The sequence below is a fragment of the Microtus oregoni genome, unplaced genomic scaffold (genome assembly GCF_018167655.1).
Source record: "Microtus oregoni isolate MIOR12 unplaced genomic scaffold, Mior012 000044F_ref0000062, whole genome shotgun sequence".
NCBI classification, from domain to species: domain Eukaryota; kingdom Metazoa; phylum Chordata; class Mammalia; order Rodentia; family Cricetidae; genus Microtus; species Microtus oregoni.
In genome coordinates, this window is record NW_024543218.1 from 9,775,638 (window position 1) to 9,800,424 (window position 24,787).

The 24,787-nt window shown below is 42.0% G+C and overlaps 1 long non-coding RNA gene across 2 annotated transcripts in view; it reads right to left on the reverse strand.

The window, feature by feature from the left end:
- Positions 1 to 735: 735 nt before the first annotated feature.
- Positions 736 to 24,787, reverse strand: part of LOC121434773 — a 69,494-nt gene continuing 45,442 nt past the window's right edge. For both annotated transcript variants that reach the window (XR_005972503.1, XR_005972502.1), the window contains exons 2-3: positions 19,453 to 19,571; positions 736 to 1,896 (exon numbers count right to left, since the gene is read on the reverse strand). This is a non-coding gene — a long non-coding RNA (uncharacterized LOC121434773). The remainder of the gene's footprint in view (positions 1,897 to 19,452; positions 19,572 to 24,787) is intronic.

Consider the following 24,787-nt stretch of genomic DNA (forward strand, 5'->3'; position numbering starts at 1 on the left):
CGCTTCTGATCCGTCTTTAGCTGTCTCTTGGACCCAAACTGATTGCAGGCAGGAGAAAACGGTTGAAAATATCATGACATTTAGATTTTTAAAAGCACATGGTGGTGGCTCAACGGGTTTGCTTACCGTGGATTAAAGCCTATTAAGGCTCGGGCTCTGTCCTCTCTGGCGGGATTGTTTCTGACTCACATGTGGTGACTTGCAGAGCGCTTCATTACAGCTCAGGGGCATAACTGGTGCCACGCAAGCCATTAAAAAGGAGTTTTCAAGACTACAAAAAAGAAACCTTTGTAGGAGAGGGCCAATTTGTTCCGAAGACGATGCTCCGGGAGAGCCTTCACAAAGTGGCGAGCATCATCTCAGGTTCAAGCTATGCGCCTGCTCTCCTATTTTTAAATACCAAATAGAGAACGGGGTGAGTGTTTCTTTGCGACAGCAGCTTTGGTTCCTGCCCTTGTTTTCTGCCATTATAGCTCCAGTTAAGCTGTGTGACTAGCCTTGTATAGTTTCTTCAGGGCGGGCGGTGGGCAGTTGTTATATTTGGGGTAAAAATCCACAGATCTGTGTTTTGGATGGTGTCTCTAAGAGAGGCATCATATTCCCTCTGCCTCATTTCCTTTATATTAAAATATTACTACTATCAAACTCAGAGCTGTTGGGAGGACTGAGAAACCAACCAGAATAATTTTGTAAGTAAAAACAAGACATTTCTTTTTATTATTAAAGCAGGTACATTTGCTGTTTACCATCTTCAGATCCCTTTGCTGTTTTTCATAACTGATTGCAACTTATTTTCTTTTTAATTGATCCTATTATTTTTAGATTTGTCTCAGCAGCAAACCAAAACAAATACTTCTGGATAACAGTTTCTTAGTCTAACAAGGTTGCCATCTCAGGCTGGATGACTCTTTTGGGGGTGGGAACTGTCCCCATGTGCTAGGAGAGTTTTCATAGACCCTTGACTTGGACTGCTGGAAGCCAGTATCCCTCCCTTGACCATGTTGCAATGACCAGAAATGTCTGCAGACTTTGTTAAATGCCCCCAGGCATAAATCCCTGCTCTGGAGTGTATCTAGTTGGTATGGTCTATGTTTGCATTTCCTGTACTGCAAGTGGAGAAAGGTAAGAGCAATTCAGCCAGTGAGTGAAAGCTAAGGGAACCAGTAGGCAGAGTCTAAGAGCGTGTGGCAGACATTGACCAGACTGGTAGCTAATAATGACTACTAAAGCCTGGAATGACATAGCATCAGTTACTTTTGACATCAAACTGATACTTTTGTAGCATTTATTTTAGACTACAGTTTCAAAAGGAACTCAGTCCATCATAGCAGGGAAGCTGTGGAGCTGTTCATGGAGACAACAGCACGTGGAAGAGATGCCTTCTATCATGGCCAACCTGGAGACAAAGGCCTGGCTATTACCTTCAAAGGGCTACCATTAGTGACTTGCTTCTTTCAGTTGGTCCTCACTTCCAGAGGCCCCATGGCTTGAGAAGAGCACCACAAATTCAAACATTTAAAATATGCGCACATGGGAAGCATTCAACTTGCAACTAATAGTGAAAACTGAGGCCATAACAGAAATGTTGGAGTGGTGTTAGTCAAGAATAGCTTGGGAGTCTCTGGTGCTGTGGATGTGCATCCTCCAATGGCAAAGTCCCTGGTACTGCACATGGGCATCCTCCAACGGCAAAGTCCCTGGTACTGCACATGGGCATCCTCCAACGGCAAAGTCCCTGGTACTATCGATGTGCATCCACCAATGCCAAAGAATGTATCTCCAATAAGGAAGGAGCCATAGCTAAAGAAAGAAAAGTTACCTTAGATAAAAACTCTCCAATGAAAAGGTGGCAGACGACCTGTAGTAGCAAGGACTTCTGTGTCAAGCAGTGCTGACCTAAAAACAAAAGGATACAGGGAAAAGCACTAAGTGGGGGAAAACAAAGTAGGAAGAATAAAGATTGGAGAAGAAATGACAGGAAAAAACCAACAGTGAACATAGAGGGAGAAACTCTGACCAAGATGAAGGGAAGTTCTGACTGGCTTCTGGACCTGTCTGGACAGACGCCTGCCCAATCTGCATTGCTGATCAGCCCAGCTCACCTTGTAGCTACTTTCTCCCTCCACTGTCATGGCCAGCTCTGCCCATATCTCACCATAGATTCTATCCTGTCCCCACCCAAACCTAATTAACTCCATGGCTGCTGGCTCCTCACACTGATCCTGCTCCAATACTACTGGGCTCATCTGAAGCACAAAATGGGGACGCTGGTGGTATCGCATTGTCAGTCTGGCCCTAAAGGCCCTCCAGGTTCTGTAGTCACCCCCTCTCCAAGACTGTGAATTCTCATTTTTACGTCCCCCACTGTGTTCATCATAAACTCGTTCTGCGAGATGCTGGATCTTGTATAAACTCCCTGCCAAGAATCATTTTTATTTCATGAAGGCTATGGAGGTTTGAAAGAAGATGGCCCCCAAAGGGAGTGGCACGATTAGGAGGTGTGACCATGTTGGAAATGTGGGCCTCACTGCAGGAAGTGTGTGACTCTGAAGGTAGGCTTTGAAGTGTCCTATGTTCCAGCTATGCACAGTATCACAGTTCACTTCCTGTTACCTGCACATCACCATGTCCTCCATGATGATAATGGACTAAACCAATGAAACTGTAAACCACCCAATTAAATGTTTTCCTACATAAAAGTTGCTGTGGCCATGGTGTTTCTTCACAGCAATAGAAACCTAACTAAGACAAAGCTGTAACACATTTTATAGTTTTATATCATTTAAACAAGTTGTGCTTGGTTATGAGATCTGTGTACATTTTGTTCTTCTTTAACCTACAAGGTACACTTAGAATGTAGTAGTTGATAACTAAATACCAAAGAAAAGACAAAAGGAAAGGATGTGGTTGAACTAATGATCCAGATGCTAACAGAGGGGAAATTGAAAGAAGTATAAATAGATGGACTCTTGAGACCACAATAGTCAGCTAGAACAGCGATTCTCAATCTGTGCATCATAACCCTTTCTGGAGTCAAAAGATCTTTTCACGGGGTTGCCAAAAACCATCAGAAAACACAGATAGTTGCATTGTGATTCATAACAGTAGCAAAGTTATGGTTATGAAATAGGAACAAAATTATTTTATGGTTGGGAGTCACCACAACATGAGGAACTGTGTTAAAGGGTCACAGCATTAGGAAGGTTGAGAATCAACTTGATGGTGTCTCAGCAAAAATCCAAAGAGTATAGATGAAAACTTAAAAGGGCAGAGGGCAACATTCAGGGCAAAGATGAATACCCTATGTTGTTCGGCATCTCCAAGGCTAGTTTTGCGTAGCATCAGCACTGTACAGCAATTATGATTCAGACAATCAGTCTTGGAACCCCTTTCACCAACCATGCGGTAAAGCAGTTAGCAAGGGTTGATTCAATTCCACTGTGAATTGTCAGTGAAAAGTTTGATGTCTGCTACTTTATGTTTAAGGAAGTAGGAATAGAGTCATTCTTTTAAAGAATTTTTAGTGAATATACATAAAACGAAGGTAGTTTGAGAACCTGGATAGCAGCTTCAATTTCTTCGAAAACTCGCTTAGCTGGAGTTCCTTGGAACAAAGACATGAAGTGAGGAGATGGGGGTGAGAAGTTTTATTTGTAGTTGACTAGCCTAGCGAGAAACAAGAGTTTGACTCTGATTTGCTTGCCATTAAATGAGAAAATGTGGCCTATAATTACTAGACCACACTGTTCTTGTGTGGGTGGACAATTGGATGATAAGCCTTTCTCGGCTTTGTGTCCAGGAAGTAGACATGAAAACTAGGAAATTATAAACCCTTAGATAATATATATCAATGCTTTAATTTTCATCATTCCTGGAAACCAAGTCATAAAGAAGTTTGTGTTTCCCACCACAGAAGTGAAATAATTGGCAGCTATATTTATTCCTAACCAAATATTCAGAATCAAGGACACCACAGATATCAATGGCAAAATGTCTTGACAGTCAACTAAAAACCCTAGACTAGGGTTGAAGCTGGATGGAGAAAATAGGCTGATGTTTTGCTTTCTCAAAAACAAGAAAGTTTTGTACACAAAACCAATAAAGTTCAATGAATCTGTGTGCGTGTGTGCATGTGTGTGTGTATGTGTCTGTGTGTGTGAAACATGATAATGTTTTTTAAAACTCAGAAAATGAGTCCTGCCCTCAAGGAAGTGACACTTGGGTCAAGAAGAAAGATTACATAAATAGCTCTAATAAAATGTGGGTGAGGAGAGGCTTCATCCCATAGCTGGTGGAAGCAAGTACAAAGAGTCACAGTCAAACAGTAGACCAGGCTCAGGGTATCCTGCTGAGAGCGAGGAAGGATTATAGGAGTCAGAGGGGCCAAGGACATCATAAGAAAATCCACAGAATCATCAACCGGGGTTCATAGGGGCTCACAGAGACTGAACTGACAACCAGGGAGTCTGCATGGGACTGACGTAGGCCCTCTGCATGTATGTCACAGTTGTGTAATGTAGTCTTCTTGAGGGACTCCAAATGGTGGGAGCAGGGGTTGCCTCTGACACTCTTGCTGGCTTTGGGGACCCTACTCCTCATACTGGATTGCCTTGCCCAGCCTTAATATAAGGGGAGGGGCTTACTACAGCCTGATATGCCATACTTTGTTTATATCCAGGAGAGGTATGCCATTTTCTGAATAGAAATGAAGGTGTGGATGGGGAGGAAAAGCGAGGGAGGTGGGGCGAGGAACTGGAAGGAGGGTGGGTAAACTGTGATTGGGTTGTAAAATAAATAAATATTTTTTAAAAAGTTTAAATGTGAGCTATGTTTTGGGCAAAAAGTCAGAATGTCAGCCGTCATCATACGGCGAGTGTTTAATTGTATATGTGCTTGATGAGTTGTTCCTCCAGAGAGGAATCAGTGTGACCGTCAGTCCTGGTTGTTGTCCTGACTGGATTGAGAGATACATAAGGGATTGGTAAAAACACTTCCGGTTGTGTTTCTAAAGTAAGTTAGAATCTGGGATAGCAACCAGGAAAGGACAACCAATCCTGAATATGGGCGGTACCACCCAATGGGTTAACAGTCTAGATATGACAAAATCAGAAGACGCGGTTGTGCCCACCAGCCAAAGTTTGTCCTCACGCTCTCTGTCTCTTGGCTTCTGTGCTGAGAGCAGTCCCTCTGCCTTGTGCTCCCTGTCATGATGGCTCTGCCTTGTCACAGGCCTACAAGCAATGGGACCAAGTGACTGAATTGAACCATGAAAAGAGACCTTGCCTTCCCAGGTGACTTACCTTGAGTATTGCATCACATGGCGAACAGTTAACACATCATTTAATGCTCAGTTAATCTTGTAACACAGATATTAGTATTACCTTCTTTACAGATGGAAACGATGGAGTTAGATTTTAGTTAAAAGATGCTCAACCGTGCCACAAGGACATGTGCTCAACTATGTTCATAGCAGCATTGTTTGCTATAGCCAGAACCTGGAAACAACCTAGATGCCCTTCAACTGAAGAATGGATAAAGAAAATGTGGTACATTTTACACAATGGAGTACTACACAGCAGGAAAAAAAAATGACATCTTAAATTTTGCAGACAAATGGATGGAGCTAGAAAACATCATTTTGAGTCAGGTAACCCAGACCCAGAAGACAATTATCATATGTACCCATCTATAAGTGGTTTTTAAACAAAAGGATAAAGAAAACAAGCCTACAAACCATATAATCCCAGAGAACCTAGACAACAATGAAGACTCCAAGAGGGACATACATGGATCTAATCTACACGGGAAGTAGAAAGAGACAAGATCTCCTGAGTAAATTGGGAGCATGGGGACCTTGGGAGAGTGTTGAGGGGAGGGGAGAGGCAGGGAAGGGAGCAGAGAAAAATGTAGAGCTAAATAAAAATCATATATATATATATGATATATATATCAAATATATATCATATATATATATCTCAAATATATATCATATATATATAATATCCCCACGTATTCTGACTGGAGAACTTGAATTCTGAAAGCAATCCTACATCCTATGAATTTCTGAGATGAAAAAAGCTGGATGAGTGAGCTGTTGAATTAATTAGTTTGGGATGGTGGGATATTGGGGGGTCTATAGCTCTGAAGTTTACAGAAACAGAGAAGAAAGCATACTAGTGGAAGTCTCTGAGATGGGAAACAGGGAAGTACATGACAAATGAATGAGCCAAACATACATTACTGATCTTTATTCAGAGAGTAAATCATATTTCAGAAAAAGCCCCTGTCCGTACCCACCATGTATCCAAGACTGATGACCTGAAATTGATATTCAGAACCAATGTGGGAGAGGGAGAGAAGAGATTCCAAGATGTCTTTGGCACTCCATGCACCCGGACACACACAAGCACACACCAAATAAATAAGTGCATTTTCAATAGCTCTAAAATCCTATTTGGTCTAGGCGTTCTCATATCTAAAGGACAAAATCAAATTTGTCCGTGAGACAGGAGATTCAACCTGTGATGTAGTTGTTACCTATTTATGACCTTTAGCATCCCCTCCTCGGTGCCCACATTCCAGCCAGTGGACCACTTGGTCTTTGATGGAGACAGATTTTCTCTCTACATCCCAACGCTCAGCCCCTGACTTTACTCTAACAGTCCTGTTCCGGTGACTCAGCCTGCAGTCTCCTCTCTGAAAGTGTCCGACACAGTGCAGGCTCAGCATCTTCCTCAAGTTTTTGATGTAGTATACAATTTGAGTCCTGTCTCACCATGTCTGCACCATGGCAAGTTGTTCCCAAATGTCTTATAACTCACTAGATCAAAAACTCTGCAGAGAAGGAGGCTTCTCCCCTCTGTTTCCTAGAACTCACTCTGAAACAGCTAAGTAGCTGAATGACTTCCTAGACTCTAGACTCCATGAAGAAGCACCCAGCTCTGCCCTGCCTTATCTACACGCCTCTTTAGTGCAAGGCTCACGCCTTTCTCCTGGAACTGTTAAATCAAACTATGACAGGAAAAGAAGTACACACTGCGGTCATTGCTACAGATATGATTATGTTATCAACCTTTCAAGTCACAAGCCGGAGAAACTGCTTTCAACAGTTTAGAACAGTTACTCCGGATGGAAGAAAGGCTTACACATTTAATTCAGGCGTGTTGAGCACTTGGTATGGTGATGATATCTTTACCTCAGAGGAACACCACGGATGCATTTACAACCGCACAGCGTGATTTACACACTGCCTTTTTTCTTCATGTATCATCTCATCCCTCTTTCTCATTTCCAATGATTTTTCAATGGTGTCCGCTGATCCCAGGTATGTTACCTCTGCCAAAGTAAGACAGTAAGACAATAACCTCACATCAGTGTTATTTTACAATAAAACAGCTTACCATAAGGAGAAACAGTCTCCAATGAAGGAATATTTATTCAAATAGAATACGTTTACTTTTATGAAATATAGGCTAGTTTCATGCCTAAGAAAACTCCCAGTGTCGAAGCCATGTGTCCTCCCACACCCTCAAGGCTTGGATCAAGAACTTCGGCTTGAGAGCTGAAGATAGCTCAGCAGGTCAAGGCACATGCTTCGTATGTCTGATGGTCTCAGTTCATTCCTGGAACCCATACAGAGGAGAAAGGTGAGCTCTAACTTCGCACAGTTGTCTTCTGGACTGCACAAATGTACCCCGACTCATGTACTCACACACACAGCATGCGTATACACACATCATAATAATAACTTTAAAGAAGTTTTGAAGAACTAAACTTGGAAGCAACATCCAAGCCCTTCAGCGTCACCGCAGCTTGCCTGAGTGGTGCCCGCATCTCCCTTCTCTATGACCTCAGATTCAAGAGAGAGGGAACATACCAACTCTTCCCCAAAAGGCTGGGGTTTGGGTTTGGCTTGGCTCAGCCCCCATTGCCTTTATTCCCTTTATTTCTCAGAGAGTTAGAAGAGCCTTTGTAAGCTACACCTCATCTCTTGCCGCGTTGCGTCACGAGTCAGGTTTTCTCACCCTCCATACTTGGAGCTCCTTGTACTATGAGTGTTTGTCTATCTCATTTTTCTTTCCCCGTTACCTCGCACACTGTAGGAATTTAATCTGATTGTTGAATATAACTGACCCTCATGATAGAGAAACTGGCTCACTAAATTGACAGGGGGAACAGAGCTTGACTGAGAGTTTTACAGACTAATGTTAATAATATAACAATCATTCCGAAGCACAGTTATTAGGTTCTTGAATCTTATTTTAGTGAATAAACAAATTCAATATCTACTGCTCTCTATTTCCAACTGATGTCACAAATTAACAGAGCTCGAGGTCACATGATCCCAGAGAGGCCATTGCCCTCCTCTGTGAGCAGTAAAAATAATAGAGTCCCATCCATCACAACACCAGCTAAAAAATTGTCAGCCAACAATATCGAGTTCCACTTAGAGTTATGACAGTACACTATTTACTTTGGGTGGTCCCACTGATTAGTAAAATCAAATAATATATATTTAACAAACAAATTGGCTAATTTTGGCAGAACAATCGGTACCCAGGTTTCTGAAGCTGGAACACTAACCCTCAGCATTCTGCTTAGAGCCAGTGGGCAGAAGAGAGGAAAGGGTGAAGGAAGCAGCCGCTCAGTGATCTCCTACAGCAGAAGACACAGCCTGGCCTTCCTCCTAACAAGTTCCTCAGATACACCCAGCTTGACCAGAGATTGTCCAGACTTGATAGCTTCTCAACCTGCCAATCAAGATAACGTGAACAACATGCAAATTATGATTTGTCTCCCTCTCGATTCTGTGATTCTACATTTTCTGCTTATCTTAATTATATGCACCCTCTTTATTTGAATTCTTTAATTACATATCATGTCTGGAATCTCACTGGATGCATTTGTAAGTACCTGCTCAACCCTGTGCCAGGTCCTAGTACTGGCATTGAGGTCACTGTGAAAAGAAAGCATAGCCATCTCTAACTGTGGAGAATTTATTACTGGTAAGGAAGACAAGTAATGAATAAAAAACAATATTCACATAAAGTTTCAAACGAGGACAAAATGTGAGCGAGCAATGGAGCAAACCCTCACCAGGGCGACAGAGCAGAAATACTTTAGAAATAAAGCCAGACAGGGAGGGTATCTTGGAGATCTCACTCCTGAAAAAACAACCATTCCTCCCCACACAGTCAGAGTGGCTCGAAGGCATTGGTTAATCAGAATCCTCTCCGGCTATCAACCCCTCTGGGAGCTTTAAGACAAAGTGCAGTGATGTCAACCTAGAAGGTGCTCTGTAAGCGACCATTACCTAATTAATTTTCCTCACGTGCTCACTTGGAAGTGTATTCACTAGAAAACCACTGGCCTGGTCTACTCATCCCCTAACAATGGGAAGGAATATTTTCCTCATCAAAGATTTCCCCCCCAAAGGCCCGGCGACTACCTGAAGACACAGTCTCACCCAAAATGCTCTCCACCCCCCGGGATATTGTCTGTTGACAACCACCAGCTGTTGTTCATTTGTGAACACTGATCCCTGCGGTGTGTCCTTTGGGTGATCAAGCCCACACTCAAGCTCTCTATAAAATATTCAAGACGATTTGAACTCTCCTATTTTCCCATTGACATTTTTACCCTGCCTTTGATCTCGACTTGATTTTACTTTTCCTCTGCTTGCCCTCCACTATTCCCTTTTTTTTCTCTGTAGACCTTTTCCATCCCTCTATGTATGCCACACGGCATCAGTCACTAGTTCTCACAGTTAGAAAACTCATAGAATTCAAGCAAGTTGCTTTTCTTTTAAGAAAAAAGTCCAGGTACTAGCATTATTTTATTAGAAAATAAAATTTTTAAAGGTCAAATCTATTTTTGTTAGAAAGACATGCTTTTCCTATCTAGGAGCTCTCAAAAATTTACACTTCCTGAGGCCTACAACACACCCTGGGTGTTAAGAACACCCCCACTTCCCTGACCTTTGAAGTATGGAGTTTAAACCAAAGATATTCAAATAACCACATATATTTATACTCCTCAGGCACCATTCATTCCAAGGAGTAGAAATAACCCTCGGAACAAATGACAATTCCACAATCACCTGTCCCCCACAGATGCGTGAGGATGAAGTACTAGCAAAAATTCAGTGAGTTTCCTGGGAACAGTGAAAGCTACCTGGAAACTAAGGTAGTGATGTTTTCCCCAGTCTAGCTTGCCCTCCCCTGGCCAATTCTGACAGGAACATTCTCTCCCCTCATACCGTTTTGGTGGCTGACATTTTTAGTCGGTTTTTAGTCAGCTTGTCCCCACATGAAAGCTGAAGCCATCTGGTTTTTTGGGAAGAGAATTTTCTTGGCATTTTTGACTTTCCAGATGTTGAAGTCTCTAGTAGCCAAACCAAGGGACTGGGGTAGAGGCGTGGCTTTGAAAAGGTTTGAAATTTCAAGAGTTTGCAGGAATCCAATTCTTTCCCTAAATCATCCCCAGTGCCCTCCATCCAGATTTTCTGAACAGCTGACATTTTCAGAACGGTTCCTATGAAGAGCTCAAAGGACACAAACTTCTTCACTGCTTTTTTTTTATTAGTATTATTTCACACAGCACAAGCAAAAGTACTGTTTTTCTAAATATTCCAAATCTCCTGCCCTGTAACAGATGGATTCATCAGAAGCCATGTGCCATCTGATGGATGTCACTGTTGTGTTCTTAAGAGGTTCTTCTGCCTTCAATCTAGATGCTCTAACAACAAAGTTCAAGACAGAGGATGAACAGAGAAGCCCAAGGCCAGGCCACATTCAGTTCCTTTCCCTTCAATCCTAGTCACTTTGAGCAAGTCCGTTATTTTTCCTGTGGTCTCTGCTCCAGGCAGAAATGGAATAAAAAGATTTTTGATGCCAATTCTAAATTCCTTTCTTTCAACTCTGATTTCCCTTCCCACTCAAAAATTATGATGTATTTGTTTCTTGAAAATTGTCACTCAAAAACAGCAGACAAAGAAATAGAGCCGAAATAAGTCACCCCTATGTAGTAGCTCAGGCCTCCGCGCTACAACTCAGGACAGCTGGGTTCATTCACATCTCATGGGGAAAGCATTTATAGAACTGTCTGAATCTTCTTCATATTACTAGGACAGAATATCACAGACTGGATACTGGATAGAAAAAAAAAGAATGAATGCATTCCTAACAGTTCTGTAGACTGAGAAGTCCAACATTTATGCCCTGTCTGGGCAGGGCTTTCCTTCCATGTGATTCCATGGCAGAAGGCAGGAAGAAAGGAGGGTGGAGAGAGAGAGAAAGCCCAACTTAAATTTTTATAAGAAACCCACTTCCTTCATATGACAAAGTCACTCCCGAAGTAATGGCATTGCCCTACTCATGTAGTGACTAATGTCCCAAGGGTGTGACATCATCACCTCGCAAAGGAACCACTTCTCAGCACAGTTGCACTGGGCTTTACATCCCCAAAACATGGAATCTGTAGAAGAGAATCACACCAATCACAAAGGCGAAGCTCTCATGCGCAGCCTCCTCTGATTCCAAGTGGCACAGAAGCCCGAGAGACAACCAACTTAAGATCTACCTAATTCAGACATCCAGCTCTCTCCGTCACCAGAAAGTAGTTCCAGCTGAGGAGACGCAGACCGCAGTTCTCTCCCAGGGAGGAGCCACGGCTCTGTAGATAGTGCGGTAGATCATAGAGACTAACCAGGTCAAGGCATCTCGGCTCTCCACTCGGCTACACAGTGAAGCTTGTGCAGCAAACATGTCCTGCAGCCTCCTGCAGGGCTGCCTCCAGCTCTGTCCTGCACTGCTACATTCTGGTCTTGTCCTTGATACAGAAAGCCTATGTTTCCAAAGCTGACATTAACCAGCCATGAGGAACACATTGCAAAATAGCTATGCTCTGGGCAGCCATGCAAGCTGCAGCCTTCAGATCCAGCATGAAAAAGCCCGGAGAGGCCTAGGCCCCTTGAAATGCCCTCAGCAGAGAATGCAGTGGGGTCAGCTCACACGCGGCCTCCCACCTGCTCACCTCACGCTGGTCCGTCTGGGCTGACCTCTGGCTTTGCAATGTTTCCCAGCTTTGTTCACGCTGCAGACTGAATTTCATTAGCATGCAGAAGCCTCTCCTGCATTATTAATCAAGATGTGAATGAAGTAAGATAAAACCTAATCCTCAGTCCCTCAGCTATGAATGCTCAAACCCAGGCTCATTAAATATCTCTGTCAACCATGGATTACACCACCCTTAGGCCCCAAATTGATTGGAAGTCAAAAGGAGAGGGAAGAAGCATTCTATTGTACACTATATTCAAAAGGAGGGGCTCGGTTTAGGGTGTGGCCAATTTAATCTATTCAAGGGTAACTCCAGACTATACAGTTTCATAGATTCTTTTTCTCCTGTTGTTCATGGCAGCCAACGAAATGATAAAACAGATGCAGGGAACCAGGTGTGTGAAAAACTAAAAGTCATCAAACAGGAATAAAGCAAGATGCCACTTTGGAAACTAGCTTGGTGAATCCCTGCGTGCATTCAAACACTGTTTCTCTGTGCTGAAAAGAAAAAGCCAAACAGCAACACACGTGTATTGAATTCTGTTAAAGTGCTTCAAGTCCCACTTCACTAACGTTCTTATCTAGCCTCCTCGCCACCATCCCATCGTGAAATACTTTGTAATTACAATGATCTCTTTGAGTCCAATGATCAGAGCTGACACACAGGTGGGGAGTCTTTGCTGTTAGGGATCTGAGATGGACAGAAAGCTTTCCCAAGCCAGCAAGCATACTCCTAAAACGTCGCTGGAAGAACCACGCAACAGGAGTGTTCCTGGCCCACAGTCTGATGCCATGTGTTGGTGTTTGGTCAGACTTCAGCCATAAGTGTTTATCTATGAATCCGAAAGCCCTGCTAACTCTGTCAAAAGGAAAAGAACAGTTCAGCATCGGAAATTAGTCCTCTCCGCTGAAAGTTTCTGAGTACTAGTTACATTCTAAACACATCTGCAAGGGGTTAGGGATGGGGAAAGTAGAATTAAATAAATTAATTGTTTTATATTAAGAAAATGACCAATGTGTGTGGGGAGAATCAAATCCAGGAGATTCATAACGAGAACCAGATGAGGACGTGAAAATGATTTGACATAATCAAGAGCGCCAGGAGACTTCCAAGATCATGGTTCAATACAAAAACACCTAACAGCTCAGCAGCCAAACCCAAATGGCCACATTTCAAAAACGTCACCTGTGTTCCTAAGTTGTTTTCATTCTTCGAATTTAGAGAGGACCAGGAGGTGCCCCTATCTTTGCACAGCCTGGGTGATTCTTATTTACCGTAGACAATGAACACAGGCACGTGTGCATGGCCAGTTTCGTGTTCTGTTTCCAATACCCTCGCTCCCCCCCCTCCCTCCCCACCCCCCCCACCCCCCCACCCCCCACCCCCCCGCCGCCTACACTGTTCTATTTAAATTCCGCATGCAGAAGAGGAAATGGCTTCTAAGATACTAGAATCTTGTTCTCATTGACTTCCTTTCTGTTCTGTGGCTCCATTTCTATTCAGATCAGGTTGCACAGGCTTTGACATTTCAGAGTCTAACTTAAGTCAGAGCAACTGTGTGATTGCCCTTGTAGCAAAGGGGAAAGCAGACTGAAACTTTCCAAGAAGCCAGGCCAGTGCGGCGGTTTTCATTGTGTGACTCAAGATGGTAATTCCATGCTTCAGACTTTTTGAAACTATTTTGAATTATAATTTTATTTCAAAACAGGGGCTAATTTGGAGCAAAACTCCTGTTAAAGACCTGTTAAAGTCTCCAAAAAATAAGCTTAGCCTGGGTATACTTCACCAAGAAAATTATGTCTCCCAACTTTCTTTCTCCTGGGCCCAAATCATGCTTTGCCTGAATCTCAATTCAATGAAAGAGTCTTTGTCTTATTCTCATATGGACCCTTTATCTATCGCTCCCCACAAGCCAAGCAATACGGCATAGAAAAATGGAGCCAACCATTGCTTGAAGATTCCCTGTTGCAATTCCCCAGCTCCATTCCCAAAGAGAAACTGAGATGTTGTCTTTGGGGCATCATAGTCTACTCACAAGAACACATCCTGTCTTGCACCCCTCCCAAGAAACAACACTGGCTATACTATTATAGCTCTAGTGATTCGTATCTCTACCATATTTATGGTTCATAAAGCTCTGTTGCGTCTTCATAAGAGCCATGTGAAAGAAGGAGGGCAGGTTTTGTCTTAGCTATGTTGTTATAGATGGGCTTTCACTCTTAAAAGAGTGCATGTTTATCTCAGATCACACAGCCAATGAGAAGGAAAGGCAAGGCCCCAATTCAGGTCTTCAAGCCCCAGGTCCTGTTTTCCTTCCTTCACTCCCTTTGTTGAAAGCAGGGTCATTCTCAGGACTTTCTGTTTTTTGATGCCTCACCTTCATCCCACGTGTATGTGGACCATAAAACACTGGAGGAATTCCTTCGGGCATACTCACACATTGTGCAAAGGTGATTGTCTAAATATCTTAACTCTCCCCCTGGGATCTAGGTTTTGTTTTGTAACCAATGGGTTTCAATATGACTGTGGCTTATGGAGTTCTTAGAATCAAGGCATAAGATCTGAACACAATAAAGAAACCCAGACTCAGTATGACCACTGGTGACCAGCACCCTTTCAGTATGTAGCAATGAAGCCACACAGGTATAGACTGTATCTCCTGAAACTGAACCAAAATAACCTTTTTCTCCTTAAAGTTTCACGATGCCATCTGTTGGGTATGGCCATGAAAAGCTAACTCTACACAGGCATAATGTGCTATGTGGTCTTTTGCACGTAACTTCTTCTACTGAGCATAACACTCCTGAGGACCATCCATGTTATAACATACATCATTATCTTATTCCTTTTTACTGGTGAGTGGGATGCCATTGTAAATATGTACTTTTACTAATCTATTCATAAATTGATAGACTTAGAATTATTTGTGCCTTCTGGCTACTGTGAAGCTACCACTATAAACACTCATATAGTCAATAACAAGGCATCAAATACCTGGAAGTGTGTGTGTCTGTATATGTATGTGAATGAGAATGTTTGTGTTCCTGTGTTTTCCATGGAATGTGTGTGGCATTTCAGAGGATAACCTGGGGATCAGTCCTCACCTTCCACCTTGTGTGAAACAAAGTCTCATGACTTCCCCAATGTGCACACAAGGCTAGCTGGCCCATATCCCAGAGATTGTCCGGTCTCCCATCTCACTGTAGGTGCTCTGTGGTTACTGACGTAAGCTACTACATCTGACTCTCCCCGATTTCTAGAGAGCTGAACTCAAGTCTTCGTGTTTGTACTAGCAAGTGCTTTCCCTACTTGGTCATTTCCCCAGACCCTGGAAATTTCTAGAATAGTAGGTTTCAGGCATTCTTATCACAAACAAAGAATTATTTGAGGTAATATCTACATTAATTAGCTTGAGTTAGCCACTCCACAATTATCTGTATTTCAAAGCTCCATGATACTGATATACTGTAAGCAAATACAACCCAGTCAATTAAAAACTGAGTAAAAGGAAATAAATGAAAATTAATACTACCTCTTTAAACTTTTACATTCAACGCTCTTTGTGGGCATAGGTGTTTGTTTCTTTTCACTTTAGCTCATCTTGTTTGCATTTAAATAAAATTAACTTTTATTTATTTTAATGCAGTAATTTTATTGACTATTTGAGAGTTTATACAAGCATATAATGAATTTTGATTATATTTCACCCCTCTTCCTCTTCCTAACTCTTCCAGATCTACCCTATTCTCCCAATGTCATATCCTCTTTTTTAAGTATGCTGATGAATTCAACTTGTGCTAGTTATATACTCATGAGCATTGAGCCATCCACTGGACCGTGGTTGACCCGCCTGCCAGAGGCCATACCCTTAAAGAAAACAACTCATTCTATGAGGCTAATATCACCAGAATATCAAAATGAAAACACTAAAAGAAAAAAAAACCCACTACACACCAGTATCACCTAGGAACATCATTGTAAAAACTGTCAGCAAACCACTAGCAAGATGAATTCAGCATTGCATTAAAAAGATTACACATTAAATTGGATTTATTCTTAGGATGCAAGGACAAGGCAACATATGAAAAGTCAATCAGTGTAATATAACTATTAACAAAATAAAAAAGAAAAACACATGGCCTCAATTGGTGCATGAAAAGCATTTGACACTCTCCAATGCCCTTTCATTTAAAAGTATCCAGTAACCAAGGAGGAGAGGCAAGCTTAGAATTTGGCGTGATGAACACTATATAAAAATTCATACCCAGTGGTCAAACTCTAAGAACTTTTCCTTTAAGATCAGGAACAAAACACGGATGCCTGCTTACATCAGTTCTATTTAGGGCAGTGCGGAGAGCTCTAGCAAAAGCAGTTACATGAAGAGAGAGGAGAGGAGAATAAGTAGAGGCAAAAGAAAGGAAGCAAAGGAAGGAAGGGCGAAGGGAGGGAAAGATAGAGAGGGCAAGGAAGGAAGGAACTGGAAGGAGAAAGAAAAGGAGAAGGAGGGGAGATGGAGGCTGCGTCCTAACTAAAAAGGAATGTGAAGTGACACTTATCTGAGAACCCAGTCTTCTATGTAGGAGAACGGCAAACGCGGCCGCGCGCACGCATGCGCACGCACACACATACGCACACGCACACACACACACACACACACACACACACACACACACAGACTGTTTAAAATAACCAATGAAAGCTAAGCAGTGGTAGCGCACGCCTTTAATCCCAGCACTTGGGAGGCAGAGACAGGCGGATCTCTGTGAGTTCAAAGCCAGCCTGGTCTACAGAGCTAGTTATAGGACAAGCTCCAAAGTAACAGAGAAACTTTGTTTCAGAAAATAAAAAAAAAATTAAAATAAAATAAATTCGGTAAAATAGCAGAATATAAATTTAACACGTAAAACAAGTTATGTTTCTGTACACCGACCATGAACAAATTCCAAGGGAATTACAAAAACAATCTAATTCACAATAATACAAAAAACTTTTTAACCAAAGATGTGAAGGCTTGCCCAAGGGAAATCATAAAATATTAGTGAAAGAAACTGAAGAAGATATGAGTGGATGGAAATGCATTCTGTTCCTGTTAGTTAGATGAATTGCCGCTTTTAGGCTAGAGGACCAGAGACACAGGGTAGAGGCTACATAATGTATTCTAGGCCCTCAATACCTCAGCTCCCAGCCCCCAACACTACCTACAGCAATGTAGTGGTCAGTGCAGTCAAAATCCCCATGAAACTGAGCATGGAGTGCAAGCTTTAATCCCAGCACTCTGGAGGCACAGGCAGGGGCATTGCTGTGAGTTTTAGGCCAGCCTTATCTGCAAAGTGAGACCTTGTTTCAAAAGAAAGAAAGAAAGAAAGAAAGAAAGAAAGAAAGAAAGAGAGAGAGAGAAAAGACTTTTTCATGAACAGAAAAACTGACCCTGACGCTCATGTGGACTCTCAAGGGACACTAAATCGTGAGAAAAGAAAGAAGCGAATAGCAAAAACAGAATCGAGTCAAAACAAGAGGCCTCATAGTCTCTGATTTCAAACTATATTGCCAAGTAAATCATAGAATGGAAGCAGAATGGGCACTAGCATAAAAATGAACCCATGGCCCAATGTGTCTCTCTGTTAAACCAAACTGACAGCTCCTATATTTATGGTCAACTACATTTGACAAGGGCGGTAAGAATACACATCGAAATCGAACGCTGTGGTACAAGCCTATAGTCCTTGCACTACAGAGGCTAAGGCAGAATGATTACAAGTTCAAGGACAGCCTACTCTCCACTGTAAGTTCAAGGACAGCCTGGGCTAACACGTGTGTGTGTGTGTGTGTGTGTGTGTGTGTGTGTGTGTGTGATTTTATCCTTGCATTACAACATGCAGGATTCTTATTTATGTCATCAATGGCTGGGTGGGTATGTGTGTATGCGTGCAGGCGTGTGTGTGTGTGCCTATGTGCATGCATGTGTGATTTTGCTATAAGAAATAGAAGAAAACTGACATTTTGATATCATTTTGATATGTATGAACCCAGAAGATATCATGCTAAGTGAAGTAAATCAGACACAAAATGATAAAAAAAAACTGTTTGAATCAAAAAAAATAAACAATTCTAACACAGAAACAGTGAACAGAATGGGAGCTCTAGTGACCAGGAAGGATGGGACTGGGCAAGAATGAGATATTATATAGCAAAAGGTTCAAGCTTCTATGTATTAGATGCACATGTCCTAGCGGTATAATGTACAGCATGCTGTCTATAGTTGATAATATTTATTGTGTGGCTGAAATTGGCTGAGAGTAGACCTTCAATATCCTCACCACCTCACCATCCGTGCGTGGAAGTGTTAACTACATGAGGTAACTGAAGGATGTCTTAATTAGCTTGATTGTGATAGGTAATATTCATTCTCTCCCTCTTCCTCCCCTCTCTCTTTCTATTAAGTCATCATATTGTACACCATAAAACTATGGGATGCTTGCCAATTATCCCCCTCTAAAGCTAGAGAGAAACAGCAATCTTCCCAGGTAGTTCCTCAGAAGGCACAAATTTGCATTGGGACTGGCAGTGTCCAAAAGCCATCTCCCCACTCCTTTGTGGTGCTGCATTTTTAACAAAGCTTCTAGAGACTTCAAACCCCTTGGGAAACGGACAGGAATATTTCCATAGTAATAAAGAGCAGCTCACCTATCTTCCACTTTCAAATTTCTATTTATTCATTACAACAAAGTCCTGCTCATACCCTACAGCTGTTAACGTAGCCACAAAAAGTTCGGATGACTAGCGAATCTTGTATATGCTGGATGCTTTTCCGAAATGCCTGTTTATGTTGTAATTTATTTTCTTAATAAAGATCTTTTCCCCTTTGGTGATATCACTTACATTTGTTAAAAACATAATGTAATTTTCAAAGCTTGTAGGTGACTATTTGGGGATGCCTCTTCTCTAGGACTGGAATTCGGAGGCAAGCTCCAGATAGTTATCCGAATAACTGAGGGAGCATTCTGAATGGATTTGTAAGCTATCATATGATGCAGATATGATCATTTGCAAAGCAGCCTAAGGCAATTTTGTCTTCAGCTATAAAGGGGTTTCTCTAGAATCCTGATTGAATTTAATCCTTGATACTTCGTAATTGTCTATAGAACTCTTCATTAGAAACAGTAACCAACATATGGGGAGAGAAATTATGAGAGATATTATAGACTATGTGTAATTGAATTAGTTTATAGGCATAAGAAACAAATAGAGGATAACATGCTTCATCCTCCCTTTGAAAAACCGAGAAGTATACCCTGTGGATGGTTATAGACTCACAAGTTGAAATTTAAGGAAACCTCACAGATTTCTAACACTCTTCTTAGTTTGCAAACAAAATCTATCAAAAGTAGATATTACCTGCCTGCAATCCCACAGTGGAAGAGACAAGCGATCAGCCAGAGGCCTTAGCTCTTCAGTCAGGTGCAGACAATGTGCACCAATCTCAGCTTCCAGCTTGGTAAATAACACTCCTCCACCTAGAAGGACGAACAGTAAATGGCACCACTGTTTTTGCTTGCATGAACGTCTTCCACGGGACAGGTTTTTGCAGACACTTTCTCGCTTGCTCTCCTAAATCTCCCTGCGGTGTGGAGCAACTGAGGAATAGGAGCTGAGAGTGTTTATTAAGTGATTTGCCCGAGGCGGCACAGCCAACAGGTCCTAAGTCCCTGAACTTGGAACCAGATGGAGTTCTCACATAATGGTTCTCAGACTGCCCCCTTCAGACCTCCTGATCATCGTTTCTCCTTCACAAAGACCCCTCCAGGCCCTAACACGCACCCTCCATTCAGGGCAGCACTGGGAAAACTCATCTCCCTCACGGCCTCAAAGCCCTGTAAAGGTCAGGGGACCTATTTAAAATAACTGTGTGGGCACCACACAATCAAGAAAGGGCATAGGCCAGGTGGTGGTGGCGCACGCCTTCAATCCCAGCACTGGGGAGGCAGAGACAGGAGGATCTCTGTGAGTTCGAGGCCAGCCTGATCTGCAGAGCAAGTTCCAGGACAGGCTCAAAAACTACAGAGAAACCCTGGTCTTGAAAAAACAAAATAAAAAACTTAAACAACAACAACAAGAATGGACATAGCCCACCTACCTTATGAAAATTAAGACAAGAAATCACCACTGAGACCTGAGAAAGCCCAACATGCTGGCACACACTTGGAATCCCATGGGCTCCTTGATTTTTACCTCACTGCAGCTGCCAACATAGAAGCAGATCTCTGATGTTTCCTGGATAGCCTGCTTGGCATGATTGACAAGCCTCAGACCGATGTAAGACTATGTAGTCTCAAAAACTAGGGTGGAAGGCAGCTGATGATGAGAGTCCAAGGTTGATTGATCTCTGGCCTCATGTGCACAGGTAAGATTCGTATGTATACCTGCACATTCATGAGCACCCACAGACACACACATGCATACAGACACACAAATAGAGAACAAACCTTTCATCCACAGAAGCATAGAGATTCCGATACTAATGGGATCCCACAAACACATAAAGCAGGAGACTGTTCATTATTGTGCATTTATCTCGGTTTCTTCCCTCCTAGGGAGTGGGAGAGGAACATGCATACATGTCGGAAAAATATTTTAAGACCAGCGTTTTAATTCTGAAGAAAATTATGACCGATATATGCTGAGATGACGTTCTCATTAGGTAGTAAAAGCTAATTGAGTCTTAAAAGCTGACCTAATTGAGGGATAACAGCGCCCACGTGTGCCCAAGGAAATGCATCCATTTAGTGTTCTGGCCAGAATGCCTCAGAAGGGCATGGCAGTCTTGAATCCATAAGCAGCACAATAAATAAATAAATAAATAAACAATAAAGAAACCTTATTTACCACAGCCTTCTGAGAAAAAGCAACTTAAGGGTGGGGGGGACATTAAGCTGTGCAATTAATGTTACAAAGTCACATTAGCACATAAATAATTTCCGTGGCAGGTCATGGGATTTGCATGCATATTTTATCACTCTGTAAGAAATGATTTTTCTCTCTGACCCTGATCCTTCTGTGTACTTTGAAGTCTGCAAATCAGCAGTATAGCCTATAAGTTTAAAGAAATTTAGAAAGAATTGTGGAGTTAAAAGGTACTTTTGATGTCTCTACTGTTTCTCCTATCACAAGGACATCCGATACAACTGAAGGAAAGTAGAAAATGTTAATGCCCAAGAATTCTCCACAGCAGGCATATTCAGTTAACCCTTTGTGACCACTGCTTTTCTCGGAGGTCAAAGGTTAACATACTTTCTAGGTGGGCCAATGAATTCCTAGGTTCTGTGACCCCCCTTCCCTTTGTAATGACCCTCATTACTGTCAATGCTGTCACACTCGGTCCCTAAGAAGTCACACCTCTCCCTGTCTCCATACTTGACAGCATTCCAGTCTGAGTCTCCTGCAACCTAGCTCCGACCACAGTGCTCCCCACTGACATCCTCGGTGTCCCCTTCTTTTCTGCCAAAGGAAATTTATGCTCATATTGTCTCAAAGCCTTTCATAGCATGGCCCCGCCAACTCCTTTGCTATGTATTTCCCACAATTCCCCCGCGCTGACCTTTATTCCCAAGCCACACGGCTCTCCTCGCTGTCTGCCACCTCACAGCTTCTCCCTCTCCACTGTGTTTGTATGGAGGCTGACTGATAGCGGGACTGACTGGGCTCTGGTTACAGAATGACCCCTTCCTGGCTGTGTGGCTCTGGGCAAACATTTGACCTGTCTGTGCTTCATCCGCTCCTCTGTAAAATGACAGAAGTGTCCTAAGGAACTCTTCTCAGACTAACTCAGTGCGCTGAGTCTGCAATGATGGAGCAAATGCTACCCCATGTCAGCAGGTGTTCTGATAACGGCTGCTTCTCCTCTTGGATCAGTCTACCCTCACTCAGAAGCCAACACTTCCTCCCCTCATCCAATGTTCAAATCAAGATCAAATGAACACGTCTCAGCTGCTCCCAAGAAATGCTGGCTTTTGGCACAATGAAAATTCTTTGTTTTCTTACACAGATTATAAGTGCGCTGAGAAAGAAATCCGAGAAACATCGCCCTTCACAATAGCTACAAATAACAAAAGTATCTTGGAATAATTTTACCCAAACAAGTGGAAGACCTGTATGACAAAAACTTTAAATCTTTGAAGAAAAAAAATGAAGAAGACACCAGAAAATGGGAAGATCTCCCATGCTCTTGGGTAGGTAGAACTAACAGAGTAAAAATGGCTATCTTACCAAAAGCAATCTACAGATTCAACTCAATGCCCAACAAAATCCCAGAAAAATTCCTCACACATTTCAAAAGAATAATACTCATCACAATCCCTGACTTCAAAATCTACTACAGAGCTACAGTACTGAAAACAGCCTGGTATCAGCATAAAAACAGACAGGAGGACCAATCCAAAGACCCAGATAAGAATCCACACACCAACAAACACCTGATTTTTGACAAAGAAGTGAAATATATAAAATGGAAAAAAGGAAGCATATTCAACAAATGGTGCTGACATAACTGGATATCAACACGTAGAAAAGTGAAAATAGATTTATATCTACCACCATGCACAAAACTCAAGTCCAAATGGATCAAAGACCTCAATATAAAACCACCAACATTGAACCTTATAGAAGAGAAAGTAGAAGTACACTTGAATGCTTTGGCACAGGAGACCACTTCCTAAATATAACCCTAGTAGCACAGACACTGAGAGAAACAACTATAATGGGACCTCTTGAAACTGAAAAGCTTCTATAAAGCAAATGACACAGTCAACAAGACAAACAGAGCAGCCTACAGAATGGGAAAAGATCTTAACCAACCCCACATCAGACAGAGGTCTGATTTCCAAAATATACAAAGAACTCAAGAAATTGGTCATCAAAAGAACAAATAATCCAATAAGAAGTGGAGTACAGACCTAAACAGAGAACTCTCAACAGAGAAATATAAAATTGCTAAAAGACAGTTATGAAAATGCTCAATATCCTTAGTCATCAGAGAAATGCAAATCAAAACAACTCTGAGATTCCACCTTACACCTGTAAGATTGGCCAAGATTACATACACTGATGACAGCTTATGCTGGAGAGGTTGTACAGTAAAGGGAGCACTTCCGCATTGCTGGTGGGAGTGCAAGCTGGCACAGTTGCTTTGGAAATCAGTATGATGATTACTCACAAAATTAGGAAACAACCTTTCTCAAGACCCAGCAATACTACTTTTGGATATATACAAAGGATGCTCAATCATGCCACTAGGACATGTGCTCAACTATGTTCATAGCAGCATCATTTGTCATAGCCAGAATCTGGAAACAACCTACATGCCCCTTGACCAAAGAATGGACAAAGAAGATGTTGTAAATTTATACAATGAAGTACTACACAGCAGAAAAAAAAATAATATCTTGAAATTTTCAGGCAAACCAATAAGGAAAAGAGTATGAGACAGAAGGTTCTAGATTTTTCTGTCCAACATTCATGACTCTCTGGTGTTGCCATCTCTTTCAGAAATACCAAAAGATCAGAAGAGAGAGCCTGAAAATACATCCAAGAGCTTCCAAATAGTTCTCAAGTCAAAGTACCCTTGGGATACCCTAAACAAACATGTCCTGCCAGACATGGCCAAGAAATACTCAAGTAACACAAGAAGGGTGTGCGGTTTAAGATCAGCAGCTGACTGGTGCATTGAAAGGAAACATGGTAAAGTACAGAACAAAAGTAGACATTTTTCCAAATGGTCGAAATGGAGCCTGGAGGGTCTGCCCCGGGCATGATCTAGCTCTGTCTCCACTCACTGTATGGCCTCCGGAGTTTTACCTAAACTTCATGATCCTCTGAAATTTATAAATGACTTCATAAAACAATGTTTGTAGTATGCCCAGCACACTTAGTGCTAACTTCAACCAAAACTTCAATGTAAAATAATAATTCTGCTTTTTTAGGTTGCATTAGCATAAATTAATTATACAAAAAAATGGGTCGCATTATGAGATCTTCAGACATTTATACATAATGCACTTTGGTTATATGTACCCCTCTGTTGACCACTTTTGTCCTTTCCTCCTCTTCTTCCCAAATAGTCTCCCCTACAGAAAAAGTCTGCTTTCATAATATGAGCAAGAACAGGTCATAGACAGAAACTTGAAAATTCTGCACCAATCAAAGCTTACAAAACTAAACCTGACTTCAGCACAGGCTTCTTCCTCAACTTGGTAAGTGTCATATCTTCGATTTGCTGCTGGTAAGAGGGTCATTCTACACTCTTGTGTGAGAAGATGGAGATTCGACAAGATTTATTGGACCGAGAGAGAACTCAGATTTGGGAAAACTAAATAAAAAATTCTATTTTACATAAAAAAGAAAAGGTATTTATCCTTGACTAATTCTAGCACTTTTAAGTAAGGTCTTATTACTTGCATGCGTGTATGCGTGTGTGTGCGTGCGTGTATGCGTGTGTGTGCGTGCGTGTGTGTATGTACATATGTGTGTTGTGTGTGTGTTGTTTATCATACAAAATAATAAGTTTCAAAATGATATATTCACAGATCCTTAGCCCTGTTACTCTCCTCTCCTTCCTATCCTGTCCCCAAAAGTCACACACGCGCACACGCGCGCGCACACACACACACACACACACACACACACAGTATGTTTGTCTTTCTAAGTTTGGATTATTCTATTTAATATTATGATCTCA